The sequence below is a fragment of the Pongo pygmaeus genome, chromosome 13, assembly GCF_028885625.2.
Source record: "Pongo pygmaeus isolate AG05252 chromosome 13, NHGRI_mPonPyg2-v2.0_pri, whole genome shotgun sequence".
Lineage (NCBI taxonomy): Eukaryota > Metazoa > Chordata > Mammalia > Primates > Hominidae > Pongo > Pongo pygmaeus.
The window spans coordinates 76,119,549-76,126,955 of record NC_072386.2 but is presented as its reverse complement, the minus strand read 5'-3'; the positions used below and the strand labels follow the sequence as shown (position 1 = coordinate 76,126,955).

At 35.9% G+C, this 7,407-nt stretch overlaps 1 non-coding gene across 1 annotated transcript; it reads left to right on the top strand.

The window, feature by feature from the left end:
- Positions 1 to 380: 380 nt before the first annotated feature.
- LOC129044802 (U2 spliceosomal RNA) lies at positions 381 to 571 on the top strand. Its single transcript, XR_008504792.1, has one exon. It is a non-coding gene; the product is annotated as a U2 spliceosomal RNA (small nuclear RNA).
- The last annotated feature ends 6,836 nt before the right edge of the window (positions 572 to 7,407 follow it).

The window sequence follows — 7,407 nt, the reverse complement described above, 5'->3', positions numbered from 1 at the left end:
TGGTGGCTGGCTACCCCACCGGCAAGCACTCCACCCAGAGTAACCGGCTTGCTGAGTCTTGGGCTCCATGCCCTCCTTTCTCATTCTACAGCTTAATTCCAGCTACTCAACTATTCTATCTAAATTACTCTAGTTTTTTAGGTTTGTAAAAAGATGTAGCGCTGTATGTACTCTTTTTCTTTGTTTCTAGTGTTATTTTACAGATTATTTTTTACCTTTTGTCTTAAAATAAGTTCAGACCAGGTGCAGTGGCTCACACCTGTAACCCCAGCACTTTGGGAGGCCAAGGCCGGCAGATCACTTGAGATCAGGAGTTCGAGACCAGCCTTGCCAACATGGTGAACCCCTGTCTCTACTAAAAGTACAAAAATTAGCCAGGCATCACTTCTCAGCCTTTTGGCTAAGATCGAGTGTAGTATCTGTTCTTATCAGTTTAATATCTGATACATTCTCTATCTGAGGACAATATATTAAATGGATTTTTGGAAATAGGAGATGGAATAGGAGCTTACCCCATCCACTCCACGCATTGACCTGGTATTGCAGTACTTCCAGGAATGGTGCACCAAAAAAAAAAAAAAATTAGCCAGGCGTGGTGGTGTGTGCCTGTAATCCCAGCTACTTGGGAGGCTAAGACAGGAGAATCACTTGAACCCAGGAAGCAGTGGTTGCAGTGAGCCGAGATCTCACCACTGCACTCCAGCCTGGGCAACAGAGTGAGACTCCATCTCAAAAAAAAAAAAAAATGAAAATAAAATAAGTTCAAACTTACAGAAAAGTTGCAAGGATAATATAAACAACTCTATAATAGCCTTACCACAATATACAATTATAATATATGGTAATATAATATAGTATTATATGTAATATAAATATATTAATTATATGAATATATGATATATATTATTCTACAAATCATTTGAAAATAGGTTACATATATCTTACTTTTTTACTCCGTAATATATCCATGTGTATTTCCTAAGAACGAGGCAATGCTTATATAACCACAAATGAGGAAATTTAACATAGATACCATACTTGTATCTTATATATAGTCCATGTTTAAGTTTTGTCAATTGTCACAATAATACTTTTTTATAGCAATTTTTTCAAGGACATAATCTGGTCCAGAATCACGTATTATGTTCAGTTGTTGTGTCTCTTCAGTCTTCTTTAATCTGAAACATTTCTCCAGCCTTTTTGTGACATTAACATTGTGAATTTCAGGAGTTTTAACATGTCTGTGACTGGTATTTTATTAATGTGCCTCAATTTATGTTCTCCTGATGTTCTCTTTTGATGGAAATCAGGTTGTGCATTTTGGGCAGAAATATCACAGAAGTGGTGCTATGTTCTTCTTAGGAAATCACATTCAGAGGCCCCTTGTTGGTGATATTAGCTTTGATCTCTTGGTTACAGTGCTACCTCGTGTCTCCAGATTGTAGGTTTGCATATGTTCTTGGGGGAGTTACTGTTTCACTTAACATTACATTGCTAAGATTTATCCATATTGTTACATGTCACCTGTCTCTCTTAAGCATTCTCCCTCTCTCTCACACACACACACACACACACACATAAATTTTCTCATCTTTTTCTTTCTTTTTCTTTTTTTTCCTTCTTATCATGTTGCTATAGTTCACATATTTGACCCCATCAAGTGTCATGTTGAAATTTGATCCTTAGTGTTGGAGGTGGGGCCTGGTGGGCGGTGTCTGGATGATGGGAATGGATCCATCATGAACGGCTTGTTGCCATCCTCATAGTAGTGAGTTCTCACTTTATTATTCCCCACAAGTACTGATTGTTGAAGATAGCTGGCACCATGCTTCTTGTAGAGCCTGCAGAACCGTGAGCCAAATAAGCATCTTTTCTTTATAAATTACCCACCCTCAGGTATTCCTCTGTAGCAACACAAAATGAACTAAGACACATGTCTTTCGTTTTCCAGCCACATTTTTTACTCAAAATCAATTTTGGGAGGATACAACTCCTAGCTAATTTATGTACTTTCTCTTGTTCAATTTCTACAGACTAGGCCAGGCGCAGTGGCTCACGCCTATACTCCCAGCACTTTGGGAGGCTGAGACAGGTGGATCACCTGAGGTCAGGAGTACAAGACCAGCCTGGCCAATATGGCGAAATCCTGTCTCTACTAAAAATCCAAAAAAAAAATTATCCAGGCGTGGTGGCGCATGCCTGTAATCCCAGCTACTCAGGAGGTTGAGGCAGGAGAATCACTTGAACCCGGGAGGTGGAGGTTGCAGTGAGCCAAGATTACACCACTGCACTCCAGCCTGGGCAACAGAGCAAGACTCCAACTCAAAGAAAAAAAAAGTTCTACAGACTAAATCTCCAAAGATTGATATATAATGTACCAAGAATACATGTTGCTATGAAAATAGGTGGCCTAGCAAAAAAGCAGGTATCAAAGAGATCAAAAAGGGATCCTTCACCCTTTACTCACTCAAGCTGTCAGCATTTATTAACTGAGTAACTATTATGTTCCTAGCACCTCACTTGGCTAGATCAGAGCATGATAAAGAACAAAGCTACAAAGGGCTTACAAGCCCAAAGCTCTCCTTCCCAGCAGTGGACATCTTTCTCAGGCTTCAAGGCACAGCTCAAATGTCATCTCCTCTGTAAAGCTGCCCTTTACTGCTTCAAACCTAAGTCTTTAACTGGGGACTTAACTATCTTCCAAGCATAGCATTAGATGCTTTCATCACAGTTGTGCTGAAGGGTGGGTGTTACCGTCTTCACTTCTCCAGTGAGCAGTTTGAGAATCAAAATTTTAAAGGACTTAGATGTAGCCATACACTCATTAGGGAACATGGCCAAAATTGGCCCAGGCCTGACTTCCCAGTTGATTGGTTTTCTCATCATTCCATGATAAGTACTAGAGAGTTAAGTGCTTTTTCCCAAAAATTCATATAACATCTTGCTTATAGCTCAATTACAGTGGTTATTGCACTGAATTCTATTTAGGTATGTTCGCATCCCTCCTCTGAAATTGATTTTGAGCTGCTTGAGCAAAAGAATTAAGTCTTGTTCATCATTGAGTTCCCAGAACCTAGCAGAGTAACTGCAAATACAGCCAAGCCTCATTATTCACAAATTCCATATTTGAGAATTCACCGAAATTTGTCACTTTCAAATCCATGTTTAGTGCACTTTTGTGGACATGTGCATGTACAGAGCAGTGAAAAGTTGAAACCCTCAATGTGCAAGTTTCCAGCGGACATAAGCAAGGCTTTGTTTTGCCTTGTTCCACCTCTCATAAACAAGTGTTCTTCCTGCAGTCTGTCTATTGCCATATTTTTTACAATTTGTGCTTTTTGTTGGTGATCTCACTGTTTTAAATGGCCCTGAGTATAGTGATGAAGTGTTGTGCAGCATGCCAAAGCACAAGAAGGCTGTGATGTTATTTACAGAGAAAATATATGTGTTAGACAAGCTTTGTTCAGGCACAAGTTACAGCACTGTTGGCCATGAGTTCAATGTCAGTAAATCAAACAGATGTTAAATAAGCTGTCATTAAACAGAAACACACATAACACAAGGTTATGTATTGATTGGTTGACAAAAAAATGTGACCAGAGATTCAAAGGAATCTAACCTTGTATTTCCCCTATGAGCAATTGTTTAGTATTCACTAATTCATAGAACATAACTACTAAAATAAAATCAATAAATGGGTGATCAATAAATGTATAATGAAAGAATGAAGGAAAAAAGACACATTAGAGAAATGACATTGACAAGTGAAAAGCTGCTTCATGAACTCACATGAAGCCAAACAGAAAGAAAAACAAAATTATATATTGATATAATAAAGAAGGGCCAAATTACATAGTCTAGGCCAAAATTATGTTATCATAAAATAAGGATAACATACAAAGAAGAAGTAATAAATGTACACTTCCTACTCAATCAGAACGAAGTATTTTGCCACAACTTCTTTCCAAAAGAATGGGTTATTTTTATGCTAATTCAAGTGCATCTGGCTGCTCTGGATTTAATACTCCATAGTAACTTTTCTGTTGATATTTCATTAAGCATATTAAAATCCTATGTTTTATATTTGTAAAAATACAATAGTACTACATTTTGAGCCATTAGAGTTCTCAAGGGCTCACTATCACTGTTTTCCAAATGTTATATTATCAAATGTTTCCTTACTAAATAACACAGCATGATTATCTCCACTTTATTTTTTTTTAATAGAGACAGCTATTTTGCCCAGGCTGGTCTTGAAACCCTAAGCTCAAGCCATCCTCCTGTCTCAGCCTCCCAAAGTGCTGGTTATAGGCATGAGTGCTGCGCCTGGCCCAATCTCCACTTAAAAAAAAAAAATGTGCTAGAATGTTTATCTTTGAGCTCTTCTTAAAGCAAGGAGAAGAAACGTATTGAATCTTTCAACTTACTTTATAAAGCAGATTCTACACTGTAGCACACTGGAAGAGGGCCTGACCTGCCAGTTCCACAGCCACGTGATTGTGGTGAAAGCAGACATAACATTATGGCTCAAACAGAGCAAAGATGAGCTTACAAAGTACATGGTTTAAGTAACTCCAGAGCTTTGGGACACCGATCTCTTTCTTCAGGACACGTATCTCATGTAACCATAATCATGATTGGTGGTGGGGAATTTTAAAAACAGAGTATCCCCAAAATCTTCCAGACTTAGTTATACCACAGCTAAATCAGGTGATTCCAACACATGATTCACATCCCACAAAAAAATGAAATGTTTACAAAAACAAGACTCTTAAAGGATAAAGTAGCCTTTTCTCAAAATCCATTCAAAATTTAAGCCGATCTTTCTTTCTGTGTTTTGTTTGACAATTGCTGTTACTTATGCTAAAATAAAAGATTCATACATACAATTTTCACACACATACAATTTTCGCATACAAACACATATGCAATTTTCGCGTCTAAGTTTCAGGGTTCTGACATATTTTAAATGCCATTGTCTTAGTATATGTAGGTCATATATCAAGTCTATTATTATACTGATGTATATGTACTTTTTTATTATGGAAATTTATAATCATACACAAAAATGGTTGAAAGAATAGTAAAACAAACTACCAAGTACAAGTCACTCAGCTTTAAAAATTCTCAGGGATATTAGATATTACTTTTTTGAACACAAAGAAAAGAGTACACAACAACCTGACTTTTCCTGCCAACATCTACAGCAAACAGTACCACCACTACCAGTACTAAATGCTTGATAGAATATGAGCTGTTTGACCTGAATACACATTAAGTTTTGATCTGAAATGTCCAGGGGATCAGCTGTTTAGAGCAGCTTTCCTAAATCCCTCGAATAATAAAATTGACGCTAAAAATTCACGTTGATTATAAAAATATGACTTTTAATAAGAGATTTGCTATTTATTATTATAAAGTTATGCATTTCATTTTGTAAAACTTGCAAATACAATCACATAAATTTGCATATAGAAGGGTATTTGTGATATTGTGAAATCATAGTTCATTTTCTTTGGTGTGATAGTGTTATAGTTAAGTGGGAATATTACTTTATTTTTAGGAGATACATAATGAAGTATTTGAGATAGAAATGTTATGATGTTTGCAACTTGCTTTCAAATGGTTCAGTAAATTTTGGAGGGTGGGTGGGTGTGGGTGTGTGTTTAGATCAGGAATTGGCAAATTTCTTCTGTAAAGGACTAGATGGTAAATATTTTAGGCTATGAAGATCAAGAAGCAAATTCAAAGCTGTTTTATAGGTACCTATATAATCAGATAACATGTTGCTGTTTAAAATGTAAAACTCCTTTTTAATTAAGAGCTGTACAAAAACAAGTGATGGCCCAAATTTGGCCTTGAACCATGATTTGTCAACTCCTAATATGGATAGATGAGTGGATGGATGGATGGAAGATAGAAGATAGATAGATAGATAGATAGATAGATAGATAGATAGATAGATAATTAATACATAGATAGATGATAGAAAAAGTATGAGATCTTGGGGATATCTGGGCTGTTAAAAAACTATATATGGGAAAACATTAACAATTATTGAATCTAATTGGAGGGTATATGGATGTTCATTGTATCAGTCTTTCAAATTTTCTGTATGTTTTTATGTATTTGCATTTTCTCCCTGTTTTCATAATGAAAACTGGGGGGATGCAAATACATAAAAATATAATGAAAATAAATATCATCCATAATATCTCACACTTAGAGATTAGCACCTTTTGCATCTTGGCAAATTACCTTTTATTTTTAGTTCCTCCAGAATGTGTTTTTCTTCCAACCAAGATGAGATCCTACTCCATAGAAAATTTTATAGCTTGACATTTTAATTTAAAATTCATTCATAAACATTTTCACATGTCATCATCATGTTAATGGACACATAATATTCTGCGGAACAAATGGTTAAAAGGTTTTAACTATTTCTCAATTGATGGACATTTCATTTGTTTCCAATCCTTTACTCTTATAAATAAGTATTTCTTGATGTGATTTTAATCTATTAATGTATTGTCTTCTTAAGAAAAGGTCTTGGTGATCATGAGTATAGATAACGCTATTTTGTTGTGTCACTATGTTTTACTTTTGAGGGGAAGAAAGAGAAAACATGATAAAAAATGATAATTAATATTGCTGGAAAAAGCATTTCATATCTCAAAGTCCTTGCAAACTTTTCGAGAAACCACCAAACCGTTTTCCAAATGAAGCTATTTGATAATAAATGTTAGGCATTAATGATGCTTTTATTTTCAATGTGTGTTACCTTGAGAGGATAAAGTAGATAATATGAATAAGAAAAATCAATGAAGTTTTTAGTTGTATAAAATATGCATAATACAAACATCATCTTAACCATTTTAAATGTACAATTTAATGGCATCAAGTAAATTCACAGTGTTGTGCAACCATCACCACCATTCATCTGCAGAGCTTTTTCGCAATCCCAAATAGAAACTCTATACCCATTGAACGCTAATCCCCATTGCCCACTCCTGTCAGCCCTTGGTAACCTCCATTCTACTCTCTGTCTCTACAAATTTGCCTATTCTGAGTACTTCATATAAGAGGAATGATATAGTATTTGTCCTTTTGTGTCCAGCTTATTTCCCTTAGCTTACCGTCTTCAAGCTTCATCAATGTCGTAGCAGGTATCAGAATTTCATTCCTTCTTAAGCCTCAATAATATTCTGCTGTATGTCTCTATCACCTTTTGCTTATCCACTCATCATTCAATGGACACTTAGTTTCCTTCCTCCTTTTGGCTTTTGTGAATAATGCTGCTATAAACGTGAGTGTGCCAGTATCTGCGTGGGACACTACTTTTACCTCTTTTGAGTATATATACCTAGAAGTGGAATTGCTGTTTAACTTTTCGAGAAACCACCAAAC